We start from the raw sequence: 27,305 nt of genomic DNA on the forward strand, positions 1-27,305 counted from the left end.
GGGGGGGTCTGTACACAACAGCTATACGTGTTTTGATTAAGTGGTAGTTGTATATGAATAGCATGAACCTCAAAGGAAGAGATGTTACTGAATGATAGAGGAAAGCAGGTTCCACAAAGAATCTGAAAGTGGCAATGGGGAGCAAGGTGCATTCCAACTCTCCTTCCTTGCCCAATGAGCTAAGAATGAGTGAAGGTACAGGCAGTACTGGAAAGGGAGACCAGGGAGACCGTGTCATTAGAGGCAAGTCAGGTTTCAGTAAGAGCTAGCAGATAGAAATAGTAGAAAAGGAAAAGAATTAAGATGAAGGGATGCTTGTTGCCTATGAAATAGGCATTCCAGAGGGTACACTGGAAGGTTGAGTGGAATTAGGTTAAAATTTTGAGGTGGGAGGGTTGAGGGATAAGGTGGTGGGGGTGTGGAATGGCAGCTGGATGTCGATCAGAGTCAGGTATGTTGTTACTCATCTTCATTTTTGAAAAGGCCCAATGATATCACAATGTTGAGGTGAGGGTACAATGTGTTTGGCTATGGCTGATCAGTTCAATATGAAATTGGAAGGCTCTACTGCAGGTCAGGCACAAATAGTCCATTAAAACATTTGGGATGGAGATAGTTCTGGATTTGCACAATTCACGTTGTTCCCCTGTGCTACTGCAATTTTGCTTTGCTTGTGAAGTACAACATCTTTTCTACTGTGGGAGGTCTCAGCATCTCCCATGTCTCACAATCGATACTAAAGCTCTTTAGAGGGCCCTTCAGAGTGTCCTTCTGTTGCTCCTTCTGACCATGGTGTTAGTGCTTGTTTCGTGTGAGTTCTCCAAAAACAGTCTTTTAGGTAACTATGTGTTTGGCATTTGGGCTATGCTGTCTGCAGCAGAGTTTCAATGCTTGGCAGTTCAGTTTGAGAGAGGACTTCAGTGTGCTGTATCTCATTTTGCTAAATAATCTTCAGAATCTTTCAAAAACAATTCAAACGGAAGTGGTTCAGTTTTCTGCCGTGGTGCTGATAGAGTATTCAGGTTTCAAATGCATATAACAGTGAAGTCAGCACAACGACTCCGTAGACCTTTAGTTTAGCCTAAAACCTCTTCTCTCCTACACTTTCTTTTGGAGCCTCCCAAATGCTGAGCTAGCTCTGGCAATGCGTGCATCAACTTCATCATCTATGGATGGATGGATGCTGTGATGCTGGCTGGTGGAGGACCTCTATCTTCTTGAGTTCAGAATCACCAGGATACGAAGCAAATGACTAGGTGTGAGAATGTTCATCATTGAGTGGAGGGTGCCACACCTCGAACCCTCAAAAGACAGGTACAGAAGATGGGAGGGCTGAAGTCAAAAGGGAGTGTTGCTCTTCTTTGCACCAGAGGTTCTCCACATCCCAGCTGAGAGACTGGGCAGGTGGCAGGAGGAGAAAGTTGCTTTGTGCTGGAAGTGGTTGCTTTGGGGCAGATAGAAGGTCAGCCCAGCTCCTAGCAATCTTTCCTCAGGACACTCTGTGCCCAACAGGAGATGGAAGAAATATTGTATGGTGACCTCACCTGAAGACGCTGGCTGTGAGACAGCAGAGAAAGTGCGAGATTTTTGATCCTATGATCCAACTGCCCCTTTAAGCTTGTTTTCTTAAATGTAAAGTCAGGGAAAGGGTAGGGGTGGTGGTGAACTAGCTGATTAGAATTTTAAGGTCCCTTCTAATTTAAGATCATAATCTATGAGCTATACATTGTTATCTATAACCACATGAGAGCATCATAACTACATTTTTCATTAATTAGAATACAAGCATCTTCACTAAAAAAAAAATTACATTAGTTCTGAAAGCAATTTAAGGTTTGTGCTTTCTTTACAAGAACCCAATGATGCATACAGTATGTTTACTGTTAATCTCATTTTGATACTTCAAAAAATGTTACTTCACAGGACAAACAAAATAAATGAATTTAGCTTCTAAAAAATATTATTTTCTGTTAAAAGACTGTAATATCTGGGGCAGCTAGGTGGTGCAGTGGATAGAGCACTGGCCTTGAAGTCAGGAGGACCTGAGTTCAAATCCGGCCTCAGACCAAACACTTAACACTCACTAGCTGTATGATCCTGGGCAAGTCACTTAACCTCAATTGCCTTAAAAAAAAAAAAAGAACAGCCAAGAGGCCAGTGTGACTGGATGGAAGAATATATAGGTCAGAGAGTAAGATATAAGAAAACCAGAAAGGTTAGGGGGAAGGAGAGAACCTAGGTTATGAAGGATTTTGAATGCCAAACAGAACATTTAATATTTCATCCTGGAGGCGATAGGGAACCACTGAAGTTTATTGACATGGTTATAGCAGGGTGACATGATTAGACCTGGGCTTTAGGAGAATCACTTCGGTGGTTCAATGGAGAAGAGACTGGAGTGGGGAAGAGAGTTGAGGCAGGCAGACCTTAATGTAAATGTCTTGTATCTGAGATATTATCTCCAATTGATCCTGTATATATCTTGTTTGTATGTAGTTATTTGCACATTTTCTCCCCCAATTAGATTTTTAGTTCCTTAAGGCTAAGAATTGCTTTTGCCTTTCCTTTATATCCCCAGAATTCAGCATAGTGCCTAGGTACATTAACAGATGCTTAACAGATGCTCTTTTTCTTGACAGGTGTTTAAGACATGAATGGCATTCTGGAGTCCACAGTTCAAAATGACCAGATGACAACCCCCCACCCCAACCCCAGTCCTGACTAAAGATCTTTGAGCTCAGTAATTTTGAAAAGGGGAACACAATCTGCAATAGGCAAATGAGACAGGTGGAAGAGAGATGACAACACACAGCCTGTCCGCGAGAGAGTGTGAGAGGACAGCAGGACAGACAGTAACACTCTGACAAAGAGCCCACCGATAAGAGAACTCGGAGGGACAAAGAATGGAACAAAGAACCCAAAAGAGGTTAAAAAGACTTATCTCTCCTCTCAATTTCCCTCCCCATTTTCATTTAAATAAGATACTTTAATATGATTTTTTATAAATATAAGCCATTTCTATGGTCTGTTTTTGTTTCATCTTAAAATCCATGATCAATCATGAAGGCTTATACATATCTGCATATGTAGTATATCCATATGTATACATGTAGACACACACATATGTGGGTGTATATGTATATGTATACGTATATGTATATGTATATGTATATGTATATGTATATGTATATGTATATGTATATCCATGGCAAACAAAGGGAATTGGAGGAAGCCAAACACACAGAATGTAAAATGGTCAGATATCTAAATACTCTCTGAATGATAAATCTTTTTTAAATAATTGGGAGCTCTAAGTTATGGTTTTGTTAATATTTTTGTCTTATATAAAAACTTCTTGCCCTGATAGAGAAAATGGTCAACATGTACCAAGGCTAAAACACTCAACTGTTGTATCCAGGTGTGACTGCCAAATTTCCAGGGGCCTCAGTCAAAATGGGGGGTGGGTTGGGGCAGAGACAGAAGATTATGGCCTTGAGCAAGCTCAGCAGAAAGAGAAAAGTATATGTATTCTGGAAGGATTCACGAGTCTTCTGCCTTTTTCTATTGGGATGCTAAAAGAGTGGGTGCTCAGCCCTAATGTTACATATGCATGTGTAGTGTGGGCTGTGTGGGGATACAATCCTCTTTATACCAGAAGGGGTCTCAGAGAGTGAATGCCCAGCCTACTCTGCCTCAGAAGATACCTACTAATGACATATGTGCGTGTGCGTGTATCGTACATAGTATGTTATGAAGGAAAAACAACAGACAAGCAAGAGGCTTGAATCTGAGTTCCCAGCCAAGCTACTATGTGACTTTGGGAAAAATCACATGATACCCTTAGGACTAATTTTCCTCTACCATGTAACATGTTTGAGATTGGAGGTTAGAAGACCTTTTAAAGTCCATTCCAGATGTAACAATCTCTGATGAAATGAATCTCTGTTTCTATAACTAAGAAGTATCATTTCCAGGCAGCAAATCTTACAAGCTTTAGTAGACATAGCATCATAAATTAATTCAGAGCAAGGGAGTTCAGGATGAGATTAGCTAAAATTTGCAGACCTGAGGTAATAAAGTAAATGTAAAATCTTAAACCCAAATCACAGAGAAGGGAGTCAGAAAAGATAAAATGCACAAAACAAAACCCCCAAGGGAATATTACCTACACTTCAGTTTATGGCCTATTAGATGGTAGGGAAAAAAGTCACTGGAAACAATAAGAAAGCAGGAAACCTGTCATCTTTGGGCCTTTTAGTTTTCCTTTTCCTTTTCCTATTAGTTTAGCTTAAATCCTAGTCCCCACAAAGAAGAGAGGCAGAGGTGTCTGCAGTTTCAATACACACAGCTCATTTTGGAAAACCTAAGTACTCAATTGGCCAAATGAAAGGTGAGCTTGCTAATCCTAAGGAGTTTGGCTTGAGGAAAGCTAAATCATTGGTTGGCCAAGGACAGAGACAGACATGGCAGGCAGAAGGATGATAAAATTTCTTATAAACTATAGAACTAAATTTCTCAGAAAAATCAAGAGAATTATGTTTACAAGTTATTCTATTTTGACCACAAAATATTATGTTTACAAAAGTTTTGTTCTGAGTAAACTCTAATATTCTGGCACCTATAGAGACTTAAGGTGCAGAGAAGTGATTTGCCCAGTCACATACAGCTAGGAAACATGTGAGGTAGGACTTGAACACAGATCTCTTGGACTCCATGTCTAATTCGATAATACTCTTGCTGCCTTTCAGAGATAGCACTGCTAGGCATATACTCCAAAAAGATCAAAGAAGGAGGGAAAGAACACCTATATACAAAAAAGTATGCGTGAATGTATTGGAGTATGAAAATAAGTGCATCACAACAGGAAGGGATTCAGGGAAATCTAGGAATACCAGGTGAACTTATGCAGTGAGGTGAGAACAATTTATACAATAGCTCCAACACTGCAAAGAAAAATAACTTCAAAGGGCTTAACTCTGATTTATGCAAGGACCAACCAGAATTCCAGAGAATCACTGACGAGTCACTCTACACACTGTCTGACAGAGGTGGGGGACTCAAGGCACAAATTCAGACATCATTTTTGTGCATGGCCAATGTATGGATTAATTTTGCATAAGTAGAGTTCTTTGTTACAAGATGTTTTGTTGTTTTTGTTGTTTTTTAATTGGGGGAGATGTGGAAATGAGAGAGAAACTAACAATAGTGATAAAAAAAAAAAAGAGGAAGGAATCTTTTTTTATGCACAGAAGAGAACAGGAAGAGGTTCAGGAGACAAGCAACACAGCTCTGAAGCCAACATGCTGAATTTTTTTTTTAATGCAAGTCATATAGAAAAGATGCAATGCTTCATGTACAATCAATCCTTTTTCTGTTCTGTGTACATGGAAATGCTTGTGTTTTCTGTTTGTTCAAGTTTAGAATAACAAAAATAAATTTAAATCAGAAAAAAAAATTGCGATAGTCCAAAGAAAACCTCTCTGGTTTAAGTGACCATTACTGTCAAAGACTATCTCTACTTTGGTTCAACCCCATTCATATCCAGAGTCAGAATTTTCCTAATCTGGAAACTTTCATACCCTAACTTTGTATATACTGGTCTTGTATCCTAGCCAATGCTCTAGTGTTTCCCTGACCACTATGACATTAGAAATGAGAAAATCACCATATTCACCTGAGCAAGAATCCACTTCTCCTTACAAAAACTAGATGCAGTGACCTGCTCTGGTGTACAGAGGTGACCAAGAATACGGAAGTGACAGAGACATAATAAAGGCAAAGCAGCCTCTCCTTAGGACTGTCACCCTTTTCCCCCCCACTAATGACCCCAAAATCATCATACTTATATCCAACTAGCATTCACTGATGCTTCCCCCTTTCTTCCCTTGGTTTGGAGGTACTGCCTGATACCATAGACTGGAGGTGTCAACCACTAACCATGTGTGGAAGGCATGGAACTGCCCTCCTCATAACTTTCTATTTTTGCCTCTGTCCTTGCCCTGCCTTCAGATAGGTCCTTTTCTGGTGTGATTTAAAAAGCTTTCCTGTGTGATTTAAAAGGTACCAAAATAAAGGTACACTATTTTTCAAGCAATTACTGAATGGTCTTATTCTTTCATTAAGCTCTCATGTCACAGAAGTGAAGGATATTGAGACACATCCTTTTGTGTCCTTCACATTTTGGCTAAACTAGCTTCCTAGCTGTTCTCCCAAACCAAGATTCCATTTCCTGTTCCCAAGTCTTTGCATAGCCTGTTCTGCACACTCTCTTCTACCTCATATAATCCCTAATTTTCTTCAATGCCCAGCTCAGGTGACATCTTCTACTCAAAGACTTTCCTGATATCCCACAGTTATCAGTGTTTAATTCTCAAATTATCTTATTATTTACCTGACTATGAATATCTTTTATCTCACCAATAGAAAAGAACCATTTCACTATCTTTTGCTTTATTTTGTAGACCTTAATACTCCTTATACACTTTTGTTTCAAAATGGGAAACAAAATGCCCCAAATAAAATTTATAAGGTACAGAATAGCCTTTTGTAGTATATAGCCAATTTCTTTCAAAACAAATCAAAAATCTTTCAAAACAAAACTCATTTTCTAATAAATTAGAAAGGTCTAAACCTAAAAACTGTGAATTCATTGATTAATTTTTTCCTGAACAAGCACCTTTGACCAAAGTGAAAAGATAAGCAAGAATTTTGATAGCAATCCATTAATAAATATATATATTAAGGCAGGCACTACTGCAATACTGTTCTTAAGGAGATGACGTTCTGCTGGAAGGAAAGTGGGGGAAGATATATGTCACAGGTGAATAAATATGATATATATTGAAATCAATGGGGGGGCCCCCACTAACAATTCTTACTACCTAAATCCAATGAGTTATAAAAACTCATAAAGAAACCTCAGAGATCAGCTAATTCTAGCTCAAAAAGCTTATTCTGAAAGAGAGTAAGTGCACTTTTCCAGGGCCACTTGGCTTCTTTACCCACTTCCACATTACATCAAGATCAATCAACTCTTCTAAAAGTTATTTTTAAAGCAGAGCCCTTACTTAAATCAGTAATTTTTATTTTTCATTTTCTGTGCACTAAAACCCAGAGGAGTAAGGCGATAACAGTGGTTAGAGGGCCATCTCTGAATAAGAGGACCTAGCCAGGTTTAAGTTCAAAATCTGCACCATAACTACCTCTGTCATCGAGGGCAAATCCTTTAAGTCAGTGGCCTAGGCAGCTCTCTTAAGATTAAACTTCATTTTCTAACTCTGCCCTTCCCCTCAAAAACACAACAACAACAACAACAAAACTATATTAAATTATTATGCTTATGGAAACACTGCAGAGTATACAAAAATGATGTATTTACATTATGTACTAATACTTGCAACTAAATTTTTACAGTTTGGAATGTTTTTTCTGCTCAGTGCCTCCCAGGGACTGACTTTTTTCCCATGAAACAGCCAAAAAACTTCCTAGTTTTTCAGTCATGACCAACTCTTCATGACACTATTTGGAGTTTTCTCAGCAAAGATATTGGAGTGGTTTGCCATTTCCTTCTCCAGCTCATTTTACAGATGAGGAACTGAGGCAAACAACGTTAAGTGACTTGCCCAGGGTCACACAGCTAGGAAGTGTGTGAGGCTGGATTTGAAGATGAGTCTTCCTGATTCCAGTACCAGTACTCTTATACACTGTACCACCTAGCTGCCCTTAAGAAAAAAGACCAAAAAACCACACAGTAGATTTAAATAGATCTCTGCCCTTTAAAATTATTTGATATTTTCTCAGCTCCTTCCATCAACTGCTCTATTCCTTCCATCAGTTGCTCTATTCCTGAAGAGCATTCTTCAACAACAGAAACAAAAAAGTGGCTATCATCACACCAAACTCAACTTTAAAAAGAAAATAAAAATTTATTTGTCTTTTACCACTCTAATTCTTTGACAAATTCTTCCCTTATCTAAGACATAACAGTATCACTTTGCTTGCTGTTAATAAGCACTTTGAGTGCTTAAAGCAATACTGCAAAACTCAACAGCTAAAGGGGAAAGGGACAGAAGATACCAGAGTATATAATACCCTGCAGAGAAATTACACACAGGAAGAACAGAGGAGGCTACTTGCTGGTTGTAGTAAAATCTTCAGAAGTTTACCATGTAAAAACACCTTATAACTACAAAAAGAAAACGGCTAGATTTAAAGAGTTTAGCTTCCTTTTCCATAACAATTTTTGGCAGCCAAGTGACAGGCTGAGTATTGCACTTGGAACTGGGAAGACGTGACTTTGAATCCTATTTCAGATATTTACTAGTTGGGTGACCCAGGACAAGTTACCTCCCAGTTATCTCCTAGCTTCAGTTTCTTCATCTATAAAATAGGTGCTAATACCACCTACTTCACAGGGCTGTTATAAGGATCGAATGGGATAACATATAAAGCACTTTGTAAACCTTAAAGCGCTAAACAAATGCTAGCTGCTATTATTATCTGCTAGTGCAACATTGGTCAAAAAGGACAAATCTTAAATTCAAAAATGAAATGTCCCACTACAAAATAACCATGAGATACCCTATGTTTTTCAAGCAAGGTTCCAAAGTTCATTTTCCTTCAATCTTCATGTGAAAAGCAACCTACTATTCTGATAAAAGAAAAACAAAATACTATACAAATATTTCCCTCAAAGGAAAAAACAGAAGAGACCAATTTTGGATACAATGACAACTACAACAACAAAATGGAAAATTAGCAATCCTTATTATCTCAACTTTGCTGATAACTGTTGTCATTCTACATATACTTAAAAGTTTTCACCATTATTTTCAATCCTCATGAAATGACCTAACATTGACATATGTTAATAATGGGTATCCATAATATTAAACATTACAGGACAACAAGAAGATAGACTCAACTAAAGAAGAAACTCTACAGAAGAAATATAAGACTAGAACAATACAGGAATCTCTTTGTAAGTTGGGGACATTTCTAAGAAATGACAAACACACTGATTTGAAAATGTGTTTTCTCTCCTCTATACTCACATTTGCTGTTCTTCATACCTTCTCCACTTCTATAGATCTCATCAGAAATAGATAATTTTATCCATGGAAATGACATTAAAGATGATGCACTGTCATCCACTGTGCTGCTGCAGTCTAGGGACCACTGGACCTTTCTATCTGAAAGGTAGCAGAATGTTTCTCTATATATTATCTCCCCTCTATTAAAATATGTGTTCCTTGAGAGCAAAGACTCTTAGTTTTCTGTATGTATCTTCATCATTTAGGATAGTGTCTATAGTAAATGCTTAAAAAATGCTTATTCATTCATTCATTCTCACCAGTATCTTCAAACTTCCTCCTTACATTTAATCACACAGTATTCATATGTATGGTGCTAAATTCTCATCCATTTTCTTGCCTCTGTGTCAAAAGTAGAGTAGCTATTCATTTTCAACTTGCCTTAATGATAATTTCACTCTTCAAAAGGTGTAACAACCAACAAGGTAAAATTCTATTCTGGATCTGAATATTACCAACAAGGAAGAACCAGCTGGTGGGAGGAAATGTTAGGAACTTTGAAAGGAAGTTACCAACCTAGATTAGAAAAAGATTACAGAGATAGATGTAAGATCATGTAACAAAGGTTAATTTTTTTTTAATGTGACAAAATCCTAAGAAAAAATTCAGAATGGTTCAACATAGAAAAACACAATTAATCATATTAAATACATTCAAAAATTACATGATTTTTATCAATAAATGAATAAGCCTGTGTCAAAAACACTGTATTTATGATATGCCATATCTAATTAAAACCAAAAGCTGGCATATTTAAAGCAACAGGCAAATGCTAGAAATTTTCCCAATAAATAAAGGAAGAAAGAATGTCCTCTTTCCCCACTATTTTTTGAGATAGTTCTAGAAATACTAACAGTAAGAGAAGTTAAAAGCATAAATATACGCAGGCAAAGAGGATACATAACTATCCTTCTCTATTTGCTGATAAAAAGATAGTTTCCTCAGAAAATCCTAGAGAATCAGCCAAAAAAGACCCAAAACCCTAATTTAGATAATTAATAGTTTCAGTAAAGATGCAGGATATAAAATACACAAATATCAGCAACATTTGCACATATCAATGACAATATTCAGTAAAAGAATAGAAAAGGAATTCATATTCACCATAACTATAATTCCAATTATATGAAATTGAAAAACTTTCACAAAAATGAAATTAATGAAACTAGGATAAGAAGAGATGTAATCAATAGTTAGGGGGGGAAGTGAGGGGGAGGGGCTAAAAGAAGTCTTCTATCAAATATTTCAGATAAGTGTGATATCTAAGCTACAAAGCAAACTAACAGAAAACCAAAAGCCACACCCCAGTAGATAAGTGGTCAAAGACAGGAATAATCCTAAAAAAAAAAAGGGAGAGATTTATATACAACCTTAATTAGCAACTTATGAAACACTGTTCCAAATCACTTACTAAGAGAAATGCAAATCAAAAAAACTTGGAATGTCACCTGGCAAAGCAAATCATCAAAGGTGAAAGGAGCAATAGTCACTTTTGGAGAGTGTGTGGGAAAAGACAGACAAACTCAAACAACACTGGCAGAGTATGAATTGGTTCAACCATTCAAGAAAATAACAATATCTATCCAATACCCCTCCCCCCCCCAAGCCCCATAAAATCCAAAATAGAGCAGCATTTTTTTTAATAGTAAAGAACTAGAAAGAAAATAGATGCCCTACTGATTGTTGCATGGCTGAACAAGTTGCTATATGTAAATGTAATAGAAAATTACTGCAAGGAAAGAAACAATGAATCAAGAGAAGCATAGGAACATTTATATGAACCGAAATAAAGTGAAAAGAACCAGGAAAAAAATAGACACATCTAATACAACAATGCAAATGGAAAAAACAAGGACATAAAAACTGAAAATGAATGTTGGGAAATAATGCTGAATGTTTCATCCCACAGAAAAGATGAAAGAAATCAAATCAACTTACCTCTCTGCAAAAAAAAAAAAGAAAGAAAAGAAAAAGAAAAAAGTGTGTGTGGGGGGAGATTTTAAAGTAAGGAATATTGCATGTTAGTCAGGCTTTTAATTTGTTGGATGGCTTTACTTAAAATTGACCCCTCTCCCCCTTTTTATTCATTGTTATAAATTATAACTCTCACAGGGTGAAAAGGGATCCATCAGGAGTAAGTGATATAAAAACAAAAGATATCGATAGACTTCTTTTTAAAAAAAAAATACAAAGTGTTACCAGAACGGAGGAAGAAGCTAAGAATAATCAAAAGGGTTTTTGAACTGTTGACTCAGGATGGAGAGGACAAAGTAAATTCAAAGTACAGCTATTTGATTCTCATTTTACTTCTGTCTTCTCTGCCCCCACAAAGTTTTATTTCTGATGCCCTATTAAGGCACAAGGGCAACCCTAGGTTCTTGAAGGTTATGCCTGTGGAGCACAAGCTCTAATAGGTTCTACCATGTTGGAAATGCTACATGTACCATTTCAGCAACAGTCTATATTGGTCCATCCTACAAAGCTATTGTTTTACTCTTTGCTGGTATTAATTTGTTCCACCAATTACTGATGTAGAAAAGGAAATAGTTAATCAAATGCATCATATTTATGCAGCAAATTGATGTTTAACAATAATTCTAAACAGTGGAACTTAATGTATAGTGAAGGATCCATTGAAACTGTCTGCTTGTAACCCTGTTTTAATATTAGTTCTATAAATGGTTAGAAGACCAAAACGGCATCATAAACTATGCATATAGTGATGCTGAGGAACTCTCAACCCACCAACAGAGGGCAAACTCTCATGAATGAAATTCTGAAATACTAATGACTCTTAATGATACAAGTGGACTACTAAAATCAGTCACAAGGTAAATAGATCAATGATAGCAAGGAAGGGACAATGACCTCATAAAATGTGGACATTTCTAAATATCTCACTCTTTCTCTGCCTTAAAAGGGAACTTCACTTGGTTTTCTATCATACCGTTTTGAGGCATTCCAGCCAGTACTGACATATGGAGATTGGAGATAGTGTTATTTGAGTTGTTTGATCAAGAAGGCCAGTAAAACTGGTTTCTAGGTGGAGACAAGAGTAAGAAGAATAGAAAAGTAGGAAGATGTGAGGTTATAAAGACCTTCAACTGACAAACCAATTCATAGCTCTGCCAATGTTGTCTGAGTTTGTCTATCTTTTCCCACAAACTCTCCAAAAGTGACCACTGCTCTTTTCACCTCTGCTAATTTGCTTTGCCAGGTGACACTCCAGAGTTTTTCTGATTTGCATTTCTCTTTTTGGAGTTTCCTAAGTTAATAGATTATAAATCTCTCTCTCAATCTCAATCTCTCTCTCTCTCTCTCTCTTAGGGCCATTCCTATCTTTGACCACTTATCTATTGGGGTGTGGCTTTTGGTCTTCTGTTAGTTTCCTCTATAGCTTAGATATCACACCTATCTGAAATATTTAATAGAAGACTTCTCTTAGCCCCTCCTTTCCCCCTCCCCTCTGGAGGTAACAACAGGGAACCACCAGGGCTTATTAAGAAGTGCTGGGGTGACACTGTCAGACTTATGCATCATAGCACTTTGGCAGCTAAGTGGAGGATGTAATGTAATACAGAGAAGATGGAGGCTTGCTGGAATAGTCCAAGAGAGAAGTGATAAGGGCTTGTAGTAGGGTAGTGACTATGCTAAATAAGACATTTGTAAAGGCAGAAATGACAAGGTCTAGCAATGCAATGGATATCTGGGATGAATAACAGTGAGGAGCTGAGGATAAAACCACTATTGTTAGGCCTGAGTGACTGGAACAATGGTGGTTACCTCGACAATAATAGGAAAGTTGCTTTACCTCTACTGACCATAGCAGCTTTCCAAACATTTTCATTCCTCCTCAAACTCCCCTTATTCCCCTACCCTCTCAGCTTAGAACCTTGCCTCATACATCACTGAAAAATTTGTCAGAAATGGTTTCAGTGTCACCTGGTTTTAACTGGTTTTCATTTTTACAAGGGAAGGCTCATTGGATGATGGTGGAATTGAGGATTTAGCATAACCAGAAATGATTGCAGCATAATAAAGGGCATTAGTAAAATGTTAATTTTTAACAATTAAGAAAAAAAATCATGTCTCAGAATTTTGAACTCTCTCCTTCTAGCAGTGAAGGTGTTGGGTACTGCAGCTGTCATTCAGTCATGACCCCATTTGGGGTTTTCTTGGCAAAGATAATGGAAGGGTTTGCCACTTCCTTCTCCAGCTCATTTTATTCTTTTTTTAAATTTTCATTTATTTATTTATTTGGCAGTTGGGGTTAAGTGACTTGCCCAGGGTCACACAGCTAGTAAGTGTCAACTGTATGGTATGAGGCCGAATTTGAACTCAGGTCCTCCTGACTTCAGGGCTGGTGCTCTATCCACTGCGCCACCTAGCTTCCCCCTCCAGCTCATTTTACAGATGAGGAAACTGAAGCAAACAGGGTAAAGTGACTTGCCCAGGGTCACACAGCTAGTAAAGTGTCTGAAGACAGATTCGAACTCGGGAAAATGAGTCTTCCAGACTTCAGACCAGGCACTATATCCTCCGTACCACCTTGCTGCCCCAAGAGACAAGTACACTGGCAGAAATCACAGCCAATAGTAGTTTTCAAAAGTAGGGACTGGTAAACAATAATGGCCATCAGAATGATGATAAAAAAAGATACAAAAAACACTGTTGGTGCATGACTCAAAGATTATCAATCTCTCTTGCAGTACAAACACCATGCTTTAGACATCTTTAAGTATCACAGAGTACATAATTATGCTCAATAAATATTTCCTGAATGAATACTATGTAGTCAACATATGCTCATCAAACATTAATTTGAAAGACTGTTTTGCTGGCACAACCAAAAAAGTCATGTATTAATTATGGAAAATTCTCCCAATTTAAAACTATATTATTTGACTGAAATATGTAAAATAAATTTATTTTGGAAAAACAAATTTGAGCAGTTCTAAACACTACTCCATTCCAGCTTATCTTTAAACATTTTTTATAACTATTTTTGAATACTGAGATGAAAGTAGATGTATTTTGAACTCTGAAATCCAAATAAAGTAAAATAAATGAATCTGAGGCTTTCTTAACCACAGCTGTAATTCAATAAGTGACAGGGACCAGACTTGTGATTTCAACTGCAGAAGGAGCTTCCTGGAGCATTCCCAGATTAAGTGACTTACCCAAGTCCAAAGCCAAGGGTGTTCAATAAAGACAGTACTAAATTCAATACTTAATATATTTTAAGATTTGGGGTTCCAGTTGAGTGAGTACTGCCCCAATAACACTAACTGCCCTTTACTAACACAGATCATGATTCCTTTATAAGGTGGTAGATACCCTTGGAGAGTTGCTGAGGCTCAAATAAAATTCATTATGAAGACAACCTAAAGATAATCTTCTCTGAACTTAGGTAGACTGGTCCTCAGACAAGTAATATTATCTACCTATAATAAAAGCTCTTATCTACCTTTTCCAGCTTGGTAGAACCTGCCAGAATCTATGCTCACCTACAGAAGTTCTTAATCCTTACAAGGAGATTCAAGAACTTGGGCAGGAAAAAATTACACCTTGATTTTTACTAACATCTAAAAGTAATTTAGCATTTCCTTCAATTATAACAAAAAACAAAACCCCACACTATTCTGAGAAAGGATCTATAGACTTCACCGACTACCAAAGGGGTCCATGCCACAAAAAAAGGGAAAGAACCCTCCCTCTAATGACGCAGTCTGAGAATGCAGGGTCATCAACTACTTTCATAGAGGTGGGATCTTTAATGGCTCAGAGAGTTACACCAAGTAAATGGATCCATAAAGTGTTCGGCAGGCTGTGGTACAAATATCTGAAATCTCAAATCAAGGTTTCTTGTAGTAATCTATGGTCATTTTAAAAACTTAAGGAAAAAATTTAGTAGTTCAATGAAATATGATTAATGGGGGTCACCTTAAGCAAACATGCTGAAAAAGGAGGGTTTTGTTGTTATTGTTGTTGTTTTAATTCCAAAGTCAACTACTGGTATTACTATTGATTCTGTGCCAGATTGAGACAACTAACTCTTCAGAAAACCAGTCAGTCATTAAGTATTAAGTGTCTACTACATGCTAGCCACTGTGCTAAGTGCTGTGGATAAAAAAAAAATCTATTGAGACAACAGGCAAACTTATATGTACAAAGAAGCTATATTTAGGATAATTAGGAAATAATTAAAGAAGGGAGGACATTGGAAATAAGAGAGGTTGGGAAAGGCTTCCTGTAGAAGATGGGATTTTAGTTGGGGTTTGATGATTACAGTGCTAACATTTTAATAGGGGAAAAAAATAATTGTCCCCTCAATCTTCATGGCTTCAAAGGTAATTGAGGCAGTTAAATAAGAAAGAGAGAAAGTAGTTTAGAGGGTAAAAAAAGAAGAGATGGTAAAAGAAACATACTAGTGTAAAAAAGTTGAAAAAAAAATAGAGAACTTGCTAATTCTCTGGAAGCCCTTGTTCAGGTATGATTCCAATTTAGTGGAGAGAATGATTACTTGACTGCCTTTGTGAAGAGCAGAGTTAGCAGGACAGCTCTGGAGGAAAGTTTCTTTATTCTTGCTTTGAGAAGGACCCCCACATTTCTGAACTCCCCTAAGAACTAACTTCAGGGAGAGAAAGAAAAGACATTGGAAGCAGAAAGTATGTAGAGGAACTGGTGCTTCAATAAGTCCTTGATTTCCAGTTTGTCTCCCAAAAAACTTCAGAGAATTTCCCCCTGGGTAAAGATGGGGATCTCTCTTGGTTGAGCTGAGATATCTCATTCCACTGGGAGAGTTCACTCATTTTGTAAATTTTCTGGTATATTTTAATCCGTAGAGATTCTCTGATTATTGTACACTATTTTCTTGGATACATCAGTCTACTCTATTCACTATTTAATGTTCATTTGTATAGTTGGTGGGAGGGAGAATCAATCCTGGGAGTGTCATATAATTCCAGTCTGGTACCCCTTCTCAGAGAGAACTGAATAGAGAGCCTCACTGCCCCTCTCCTTCTCCCCTACAGACATCAATCAGTTTCCCTGGGGGACGAGTGGACAAAATTCCAGCATTTCTACCAATGCTTCCCCAGGAACTTCATTAAACTCATGCAGACATTCTCATAAGCTTATACAGTCAATACATACACTCTATATCTCATAAATGGAGCGTATGAGAAGAAGAGTATACAAAACATGGAGGAACTGGCGGGGAAAGCAGGCAGTAAGTTAATAAACCTTTCTCTTAGCTGAAACACAAAATAGGGTTGAATACACACAGAAATACACTGAACTCAACAGGAAAATGAGTGGATTGGGGAACAGTTAAAAGGGAAAATAATAACCCAAGTGGGAATAGCAACCCCTCCCTCCAAAAAAACAAAAACAAAACAAAACCAAAAAAAACCCAACAATCTTCCTGAAGAAAGGGATTAAAAGGAAAAAAAAGAAAGAAGGAAAAGAACCTAGAATCTAAGAGGTGCCTATCAAAGGGGGAAACATTGAACAAACTGTAGTATATGAATATAATGATATTATTTAATGTAAGAAATGATGACTAAATGATTATCCCCATAGCACTATGGTCTTGTGGGCTTTACTATTACCTATGACATACATTGGGCAGTAGATAAGAGTGCCAGGCCTGGAATCAGGAAGATTCATCTTCCTGAGTTGAAATCCGGCCTCAGAACTTTCTAGCTGTGTGACCCTGGGCAAGTCAATTCACTCTGTTTGCCTCAGTGTCCTCATTAATAAAATGAGCTGGAGAAGGAAAATCACTACCATTTCTTTTGCCAAGAAAATCCCAAATGGGGTCATAAAGAGTTGGACATGACAAATAACTGAAGAACAAGAACATTATATCAGCTAGGTGCTGAGGCTACAAAGACAAAAACAAAAAAATCCTGCCCTCAAAAAGCAGCCATTCTATTGGGTACTGACAGTGGAGACCAATACAAACATAAGTCAACACAAAATATTCACCAAGTAAAGACACAGTAATATGGCAGGGGTGGAGAAACTAGTAACTGAGAGAACCGGGAAAGGTTACCACCTGACAATGGTGCTTGAGCTGACCCTAGAGGAAATCTAGAGAGTCTAAAAGGCAGAAAAGACAAGAGTGAATTTCAGTCATAGGAGATCACCAGGGCAAAGACACAGAAATGGAAGACAGAAGAAAACTGCTTTTCCAGTCACAGTAATTCATGAGGCACATCTATTAAGGCACAGAGAGGCTGCAATCTGTGTTGGTAGAGAAAGTACTCACAATGATGAAATCACAGGTCTTAAACTCACTTATGTCCAAAAGAGAATTCATTATCTTTCTCCTCAAACCTACCCCCTTCCTGACTTCCCTACTACTATCGAGGATACCAAGGATACCATTATCCTCCTAATTATCCAGGCTCACAACCTAAGTGTCTCTCTCTCATTCTCCATATTCAATCCTTGTTGAATCCTGCAATTTTCACTTCCATAACATTTCTCAGATATGTCCCTTTCTCTCCTCTGACACTGTGACCAGCGTAGTGCTGGCCCTCATTGCCTCATGCCTGGGCTACTGCAACAGCCTGCTGATTGGTCTCCCTGCCTCAAGTCTCTCCCAACTTCAAGCCATCCTCCACTCTGCTATCAAATTGGTCTTCTTATAATGCAGATCCGACCATATCACCCTCCCCCCTCAATAAATTCCAATGGTTCCCTATTACTCCCAGGATCAAATATAAAATCCTGCTTGTTGTTCAAAGCTCTTCATCATATTTTTTCTTACATTTCTTACATGTAGCACATCTTTCCCCCTTCCACGCATAGACACTCATATACTCTTCAACTCAGTGACACTGGTCAAGCTGCTGCGCCTTAAACAAGATACTCCATCTCTCAACTCCAGGCATTTTCATGGCTGTCTCCCATGTCTGGAATGCTATTCTTCCTCATCTAGGAGGTAAGCACCAGGGTGTTTTCTCTCTCTTTCCCCCCCAAGCTATCTGCACTGCTTCTAGTCCATCCCTATCAGCCATCATCCAGGGAGCAATCCCTTGGAGATGTGATCTGGCAACTAACTACCTTCTGCAGGTGTTGCAACCCACCTCCCTCAGCAGTCACAGCTTCTAAAGACCAGAAAAGAAAATCTCACCACCAAAGTTCTTGGTACTGTCAAATGATTCAATGTCAGAAAAAGATGTGGTTTTATCAACACCAATGATACTGAAGCTATATGTAATAACATCCACACTAAAAGGACCAGTAGTGGATTTTTCATCTGACTTGCACGTGAAACCTCCTGTATATGTTGTGTTCACCCTCCCCTCCCCATCATAATGAGAACCTCGGGAATTGCTTTTCCGTCTGCATGCCAAGTGCTTAGTGCAGTGTTTTTCAAAGCGTGGATACCTAATGTTTTTTATTCATTTATTCAAAGTCCTGAAAGTGGTAAGAGATAATTTTATGAGACAGAAAGGCATAAGGCATGAGCATGTTGGTGTGTGGCTGAAACACAATAGAGAAGGTGGCCACAAGAGTTGTCGAGATGATTCAAAATGAGAAAGTAATATGACATAGTCTTCATAATCGAAAACTCTCCACTTGTATTAGAGCAGATCTTGCTTTTTTTCTACACCTTTAGGGCATGTATATAGGCATACATAGGCAATGTACACCTTTTATTTTTTCTCACTGAATATACAATTATTAACAATAATAAAAGACATACATAAATTATTTGCAATATTTTAGCTATGAGGAAGATCACAGTCACCTCAAATATTTACTATAACAGCAGATAATTTTCTTAACTTCTGAAGCAATATTCCACCATTTAGTTCACTTAGAATATTGATAAAAATTTCTCAAGAATCCTCTTCATATTTCTCCACAAGAAGAAAAGTCTCTTAGAAAATGTTATTTTTGTCTCTTTTCTTGCTCCTTTCTGTAGCCATCACAGATAACAGTCCTTTCAGAATTACATGGTAAACTTCAAATTCTTCACAGAATCTTCACAGAATTGTTTGTAATGTTTCTTCATAAAATAATAGCCAAGACAACTCTATAACAAGAAAGAAACTTCCCATCTTCTCTCTGTCTTCTCTACAGATGCTTCATGGATCCAAGTCAACCTATACTTATTCTCTCCCCAACTCCACAGGGAAAAAGCAGCATCTCAGAAAGCCTCCGAACTGTCAGTCCAAACTTCTGCCACATTATATTTGGCTCTGAAAGATATACTAACATACCTTTAGTCTCTGCAAGCTAGCTTAATATACTCCTTAAATATTCTGGTCTATTCAATTCAAACATTTACTAAGTATAGATTATGTATAAGACACTGCTGATCACCACTATTAAGGTCTCTAAAAACTTAAAAAATCCCTAAGAAGAAGCCAGTGAGCAAAGAAAGTTATGAATCCCATCCTCCTTTTCTTATGAAAACAGCAGAGTCTTCATTGATGGTGAATTCAGGAGGAAATTAAAACAATAATTAGGAGCTATTTTGCCCAACTGTATGCCAATAAATCTGACAATCGTAGTGAAATGGATGAATATTTACTAAAATATAAATTGTCCAGACTAACAGAAGAGGAAATAGAATACTTAAATAACCCCATTTCAGAAAGAGAAATTGAACAAGCCATCAATGAACTCCCTAAGAAAAAATCTCCAGGGCCAGATGGATTTACAAGTTAATTCTATCAAACATTTAAAGAACAATTAATTCCAATACTATATATACTATCTGGGAAAAGAGGTGAAGAAGGAATCCTATCAAATTCTTTTTATGATACAAATATGGTGCTGATACCTAAACTGGGAAGAGATGAAACAGAGAATGAAAATTATAGACCAATTTCCCTGATGAACACAGACACAAAAATTTTAAATAAAATATTAGCAAAGAGATTACAGCAATTTATCTTGAGGACAATACATTATGACCAGGTAGGATTTATATCAGGAATGCAGGGCTGGCTCAATATCAGGAAAATTATCAGCATAATTGACCATATCAACAACAAAACTCACAGAAATCATATGATTATCTCAACAGATGCAGAAAAAGCTGTTGACAAAATACAACACCCATTCCTATTAAAAACACTAGAGAGCGCAGGAATAAATGGAGTCTTTGTTAAAATGATAGGTAGCATCTATCTAAAACCACCAGCAAGTATTATATGTAATGGGAATAAGCTAGAAGCATTTCCAAGATTGGGGGTGAAACAAGGATGTCCATTATCACCACAGTTACTCAATAGGTATACTAGAAATATTAAGCTTCAACAATAAGAGAAGAAAAAGAAATTGAAGAATAAAATAGTCAAAGAAGAAACAAAGCTATCACTCTTTGCAGAAGGTATGATGGTATACATAAAGAATCCTAGAGAATCAAGTAAAAAATTACCTGAAAAAATAAACAAGTTTAGCAAAGTTGCAGGATATATAACAAACCCGCATAAATCATCGGTATTTCTATATATTACTAACAAAGCCCAACAGCAAGAGATAGAGAAATTCCGTTCAAAGTTATTATAGACATTATAAAATATTTGGGAGTCTACTTGCCAAAACAAACCCAGGAACTATATGAACACAATTACGAGACACTTTTCACACAAATAAAGTCAGATCTAAATAACTGGAAAAATAGTAGCTGCTCATGGATAGGCCGAGCTACCATAATACAAATGACACTTCGACCTAAATTAATTTATTCTGTGCCATACCAATTAAACTGCCAAAAAATTATTTTATAGAGCTAGAAAAAATAATAACAAGATTCATCTGGAAGAACAAAAAGTCCAGAATATCAAGGGAACTAATGAAAAGACATGCTAAGGAAGGTGGCTTAGCCATACCAGATCTTAAATTGTATTATAATGCAGCAATCATAAAACCACTTAGTACTGGCTAAGAACTAGAGTAGTGGATCGATGGAATAGGTTAGGTAAACAAGACACAATAATCAATGGCTATAGTAATCTGCTGTTTGAGAAATCCAAAGACCCCAGCTTCTGGGATAAGAACTCACCATTTAACAAAAATTGCTGGGAAAACTGGAAAATAGTATGGCAGAAACTAGGCAAAGACCATCTTACACCCTATACCAAGATAAAGTCAAAATGGGTACATAATTTAGATATAAAGGTTGACATTATAGGCAAACTAGGAGAGCAAGGAATAGTTTACCTGTCAGATCTATGGAGTAGGGAAGAATTTCTGGCCAAATGAGACAGAACACATTATAAAATGCAAAATGGATGATTCTGATTACATTAAATAGAAAAGTTTTTGCACAAAGTCAACGCAACTAAGATTAGAAGGGAAGTAGAAAGCTGGGAAACAATTTTTATAGCCAGTGTCTCTGATAAAGGCCTCATGTCTAAAGTATATAGAGAAATGAGTCGAATTTATAAGAACACAAATCATTCCCCAATTGATAAATGGTCAAAGGATATAGACAGTTTTCAGATGGAGAAATTTAATCTATCTATAGCCATATGAAAAAATGCTCTAAATCACTACTGATTAGAGAAATGCAAATTAAAACAACTCTGAGATACCACATCACACCTACCAGATTGGCTAACATGACAAAGCAGGAAAATGCTAAACATTGGAGAAGATGTGGAGTTGTGAACTGATCCAACCATTCTGGAGAACAATTTGGAACTCTGCCCAAAGGGCTATAAAAACTATGCCTACCCTTTGACCCAGCAATACTACTTCTAGGTCTGTATCCCAAAGAGATCATAAAAATGGGAAAAGGACCCACATGAACAAAAATATTTACAGCAGCTCTTTTTGTGATGGCGCCAAAAAACTGGAAATTGAGGGGATGACCATCAACTGGGCAATGGCTGAACAAGCTGTGGTATATGAATGTTATGGACTACTATGGTACCATAAGAAATGATGAGCAGGCCAACTTCAGAAAAACCTAGAAAGACTTATATGAACTGATGCTGAGTGAAATGTGTAGAACCAGGAGAACATTGTACATAGTAACAGTTACATTGTGCGATGACTAACTTTGATAAACTTATTTCTTCTTAGCAATGCAAGGATCTAAGACAATTACAAAAGACTCATGATGGAAAATGCTGTCCACACCCAGGAAAGTACCTATGGACCCTGAATGCAGATGAAAGCACACTATTTGATCTCTTTTTTTTTGTTGTTGTTGTTTTGTTTTGTTTCTTTTTTCTTATGGCTCCTCCCATTGGTTCTAATACTTCTTTACAACATGACTAATGTGAAAATATATGTAATATGAATGTAGAACCTGTATCAGATACTGAATGTCATCTTGGGTAGGAGGGAGAAGGAAAAAATTGAACTTGGAAGCTTATGGAAGTGAATGTTGAAAATTAAAAATAAATAAATACATTAAAAATGTTTTAAAGGGGAAAAAAAAGAAAATAGAATCCACGAAGTCAGAACTACAACTCAGTCTTTGATTTGAAAGAATGAACAAATAGAAAATTTATTAAGCTCTTGCTTTTTGCCATGTACTATGGTAAGTAAGCACTAGGGATACAAAAAGAAAAAGACAGCCCTAGCTTTCAAGGAGCTCGAACTAATTAAAAATTGCTTTATGCTCACATTCTAATTGCTGTACTGCTTGTCCACAAGAGGTAGAAATTCTAATGATGTGATATTAAAGACAGGAATATTTTTTAAAAGTTTTCTCATCCTTAACATTATTTTAAAAACAAATTTTCTTAAAGATGCAAAAAAGGTTAGCTTAATAGAATCTTGGGAATTCTGAGATATCAGGTCTTCTTTAGAAGTTGTTCCCAAACAAATTTACAAAAACATGGGTATTTCAGAAGTCACAGGCACTTAACAGCTTTACGATGCTGGATGAGTCACTTAACCTCTCTGGGGACCTCAGTTTCTTCATCTGTAAAATAAAGGGGAGATTCAATGACCTCTAAGGTCCCTTCTATCTCTACATATTTGATCCAATGAACCTATTCTTACTAGTTAGTCTTCCTGTCTATGGAATGACAGCCAGTACTGGGGCCCAAACTCCTTGAGATTTTTCTAGGAAATACTACTGTTTAAAAGTCACATTTCTCAAACTACTTAAAATATAGGCTTCATTTTTTAAAACTGTAGCAAAACTGAGGTTTCAGAATAACATGCTCTCAATTCCTACAGATTTTTATTTCAAAGCCAATTGACTTGCTAAGTGAATAATTTTGATCCCCTCCACCATGATCTCATAAGACCTTGACTTCCATAACATTTCATGGCAAGCCAATTACAATTCTCCAGGGGGTTTTTCCTTGACATGTACTTGTAGATGAGGTTTTGTAAAAATTATTTAACATTAGATCTTATGTTTTTTGTTCTGGGCATCTGATTTCATTGGCCTGTGGAACTCCTGTTGAAGAAGCTCTCACTACCAATTGCAGATTGGCAACGAGTCCTGTAATTAGGCATAGACAGGTTACGTGCCTTGCCCAAGGTGACAGACCCTCTGGACAGTGTGCATCAGGTCATCCTGACTCTTCGAGTACTGCTCTATCCGTGACACTACACTGCTTCTCTTATGCTATTGGGTTAAAACTTGAAAGGAGAGGAGGAAGGTAGATGAAAGAGGTAAGAGTGAGACGTATTAAAGGAAGATGGGATGAGAGAAGATGATACAATGTTTAAATCTTTCCCCAAGAAAGCATACTAACCTACATGCTAATTACTTCTATGGGTTCTAGCTCTCTCCAATCCTTCCTTGTTGGTTAGCTGATGAGGAAGAGCCCTGGATTTGGATGACATGAGTTCACATCCCAGCACTAACACTTATTACTATAGGGAAACAGTCTCTCCAGCTCCCAGAATCCTTATCTTTAAAGTTGTGATGACATCGATGTGCTACCTACCTTGGCGGATTGTTGTGAGTAATATACAGTAAACTATAAGGAACCACGGAAATACGAGCGATGATGATGATGATGCTGTTTGGTCATAACAGTTACCTGTCAGAGTCAGTTGAAAGCAGAAACAGGAAAGGTTAATTTAAATAAGTAGAATTCCAGTACAAAACAATACAAAAAGTAAGGGATTCCTTTCATTACTAGCCTTGTAAATGCTTTTATGTGTCAAGTCTAAGGAACACAAGTGGAGAAAACAATGAGCTAAATGGCTGACTTAAAGGACCTATCAATGGAATCAAGGCAATGACCAGTGAGAAGGGTTTTCTTCATTAAGACTTCAGATATATCTATTTAGTCCCCCTTCCAAAGTGGCATGACCCAAAGAGAGGTGTGGCCAACCACTCTTCTGGCCTGTGAGGAACTTGGAGCACTTTTCTCCACCCTAGAAACATGACCAGCACTCCTGTACCCCACTGTTCTGAGGGTCTTCCCCTTACAGACTGATTTTTTTTTTGTGATGGTAAATCATGCTACGTTTTATCTCAATTCTTACCTAACCCTTAGCTGTTGAAAAGGCATTGCCTCAGACAAACTGAGGCCTGAGAAAGACTTTTATTTAGAAAGACCAAGGTCACCCACTGTATCCTGGGCCATTGCCAATCATCTTGACCTGTGTGTTACCACTGGACTTCGATGGCTCTAGAAGAGAGAATGAGGCTGATGCTGACTTTGCACAGCTCTGCCTCACTGAAATCACTCTTGCGATGTCACTGGTCCTCTTTGAGAATGAAAGACAAACAACAAACTTTGAGATTACCTTCCATTTAAACTGCATATATTCTGCATGCACAATTTTTTACACGTTGTTCCTCCAATGGAACGTGAGCTCCTTAAGTAGGGGGACCGTGTTTTTGCCTTTCTTTGTATACTTAGTACAGTGCCTGGCACATATTAAGCATTTAATAAATGTTTGTTGACTGACCTAAGTATTTTTCCTTTCCTAGTAAAGTTTGAAATACAACTCTGTTCAGTATTGCTCCCTTAAGGAAAAGGAAATTTAATAAATAACTTAAAGGGATAGATTGTGAGCAGTTAGGAGACAGCATGGCTTCATCATGAACAATTCACATCACGTTAAACTCAATTTCTTTTTTGACAGAGTAGATTATCAAGAAAATGTTACAGAACTGGATTTCAACAAGGCATCTGGCAAAGTCTGTCATGCCATTACTGGGGCACCAAGAAGGAAAAATATGGGCTACAAGGTAGAAAAGTTAGATGGCTTTAGAGCTGGTTAAATGGTAGGACCCAAGAACAATCATTAAGAAGTTGATATCACCATTGAGAGAGCTCTCTGGTAGTATACACCAGGAATCTGTCATTGATTTTATGTGGATCAACATTTTTATTAGGAACCTAGCTAAGGGCATATACTATACAACTATCAAGTATGCATATGATCTAAAATTAGGAGGAATAGCTAACCTGCTAGATGGAAGAGTCAAATCAGTCAAAGTGATTGATCATAACAGACCAGAATCAAAGACTAAATTTAATAATATGAAATTAAATGATGATAAACAACTATGCTTGGGTTACAAAATTCAACCCCACAAAAATGATGAAGTACTCAACAGTTCATGTGAAAATAATCTGGCAGTTTCAAGGAAGTGCAAGGGTCAACTTTAATCAAGTATGATGTAGCAACCATTAAATACCTGTCTAGGTATTGTTATGCTAGTTGAATGATGACCTCTATGGTTCTTCCATATGTGATATTCTGTGTTACTTTTATCCAGTATATGAATCCCCATCACTTCCAGCAGCATACTTGGCATATTTTTCTTTTGCTTCTTCTAAAACCAGACTATTTTCAAACTTCCCTTAACTTACTAATGAAGGCACATACTGTAAACATTAGAAAGCAACATTAGAAATACCTAGACCTCCCCTGTACTTTCCTGTCAAAACTGATTTTACTGTCTTTAAAAAGCAAAATAAATTTAAAGGAAAACTCCAAAGGTTATTAAGAAGTCAATGCACTTGGTAAAATGTGTTTTTCTCTACCTCCTAGACAGAAAAACCTGAAGTGTTGTTTTTTTAATCAGCTGACCATGTATATTGATATTCTAATGTATATTTATAGAAGATTATATAAAATACCTACTTACCATATTAAAATGACATTTTTTTTCTCATGCTGACCAAAACAAGTTACACTATTTTAAAAAGGATAGTTGCTTATAAAACTTGGTATAATTTAAGTTCCAAGTATTTATCATGTGATTTTTTTTAGCAATAATATAGGTAGATTTGGGGTTTTTTAAAGCTACCTTTTCATTTTCACTCAAGTACCTAAATACTACAATCTGATAGAAACAGCTAAAGAAAATGCAAAGAACTATATAATCTTGATGCAAAAAATAGCAACTATGCCCAGTAATTAACAAAGGGCTTCAATTTGGGGATTTCGGGGGGTTGGGAAGTTTGCCAAATATCACACAACATGTTAGTAGTGAAAAAACACAAATTCTGTGGTTTAAAAAAAAACACACAACATTTTATATAGTTTTAAATGGCAGGCTCCAGCTGTGTTAGCAAATCAAACTAGTAGCACCAGCTCAAACTGTGAAACCCCAAAAGAATGGCAAGAAAATGACTATACAGCAGAAATAACACTATGAAACAAAAATATCAGTGACCAATGTATTACTGTTCAATCTGAGTGGCACTCAAAAAGTAAATATTACGTAATGTGTGGCCTGTCTGTTCCTGTGAAAGGCATCATGTTCTTTGCTCAAGGAGGTAGAAGCGCTAAAGCTGAAAAGGTAAACACCTAGGAAGCAGGATGAGTGAGAAGCTCAGGGTCTACCTAAGTTTGCAGCCTCAGCACCTTCTATTCATTCTTCTTTCATCTATTCTTCTATCTCAAAGGAACTGAAATTGAAAAGAGGGAAAGGAGGGAACCTACACACCTTTGTGTAAGACAGGTAGGGGTAAAAAAAACAAGAAAGAAAAGACAACACAAGAATATTATACTTCCACAGCACTGACTTGAAAATGGCATCCAAAAAAGATATGGTCTAAATGACATACGGGCAACAAAACAGAAATGCTTTGTAAAACCTCCTCATATTCCTAACTCCCTTATTCACGTCCAGCAAACACTATTGAATTTCTCTCTGAAGATGTGAATGTCATAATGCCCAATAGCTTTCTTTCTTTTCCCTTCAGTATCTATAACTACATTGTTTACAACATATCAGTGGCACAAAAGATACCAAAGACACTGATGTACTACTATCACAAAAGGATATCCTAAAAAAAA

General features: G+C 37.1%; 1 protein-coding gene across 5 annotated transcripts in view; it reads right to left on the reverse strand.

The window, feature by feature from the left end:
* The window catches only part of MAP4K3 (mitogen-activated protein kinase kinase kinase kinase 3), a 195,992-nt gene that overhangs the window by 151,314 nt on the left and 17,373 nt on the right, over positions 1-27,305 (reverse strand). The window contains exon 2 of one of the 5 annotated variants that reach the window (XM_020976959.2): positions 23,984-24,079. The exons of the other annotated variants lie outside the window; for them this stretch is intronic. The gene's annotated coding sequence lies outside the window, so the exon portion shown is untranslated. The remainder of the gene's footprint in view (positions 1-23,983; positions 24,080-27,305) is intronic. 5 annotated transcript variants of the gene reach the window in all.

This window comes from Phascolarctos cinereus, unplaced genomic scaffold, assembly GCF_003287225.1.
Source record: "Phascolarctos cinereus isolate Bilbo 61053 unplaced genomic scaffold, phaCin_HiC Scaffold_2;HRSCAF=192, whole genome shotgun sequence".
Taxonomy (NCBI): Eukaryota; Metazoa; Chordata; class Mammalia; order Diprotodontia; family Phascolarctidae; genus Phascolarctos; species Phascolarctos cinereus.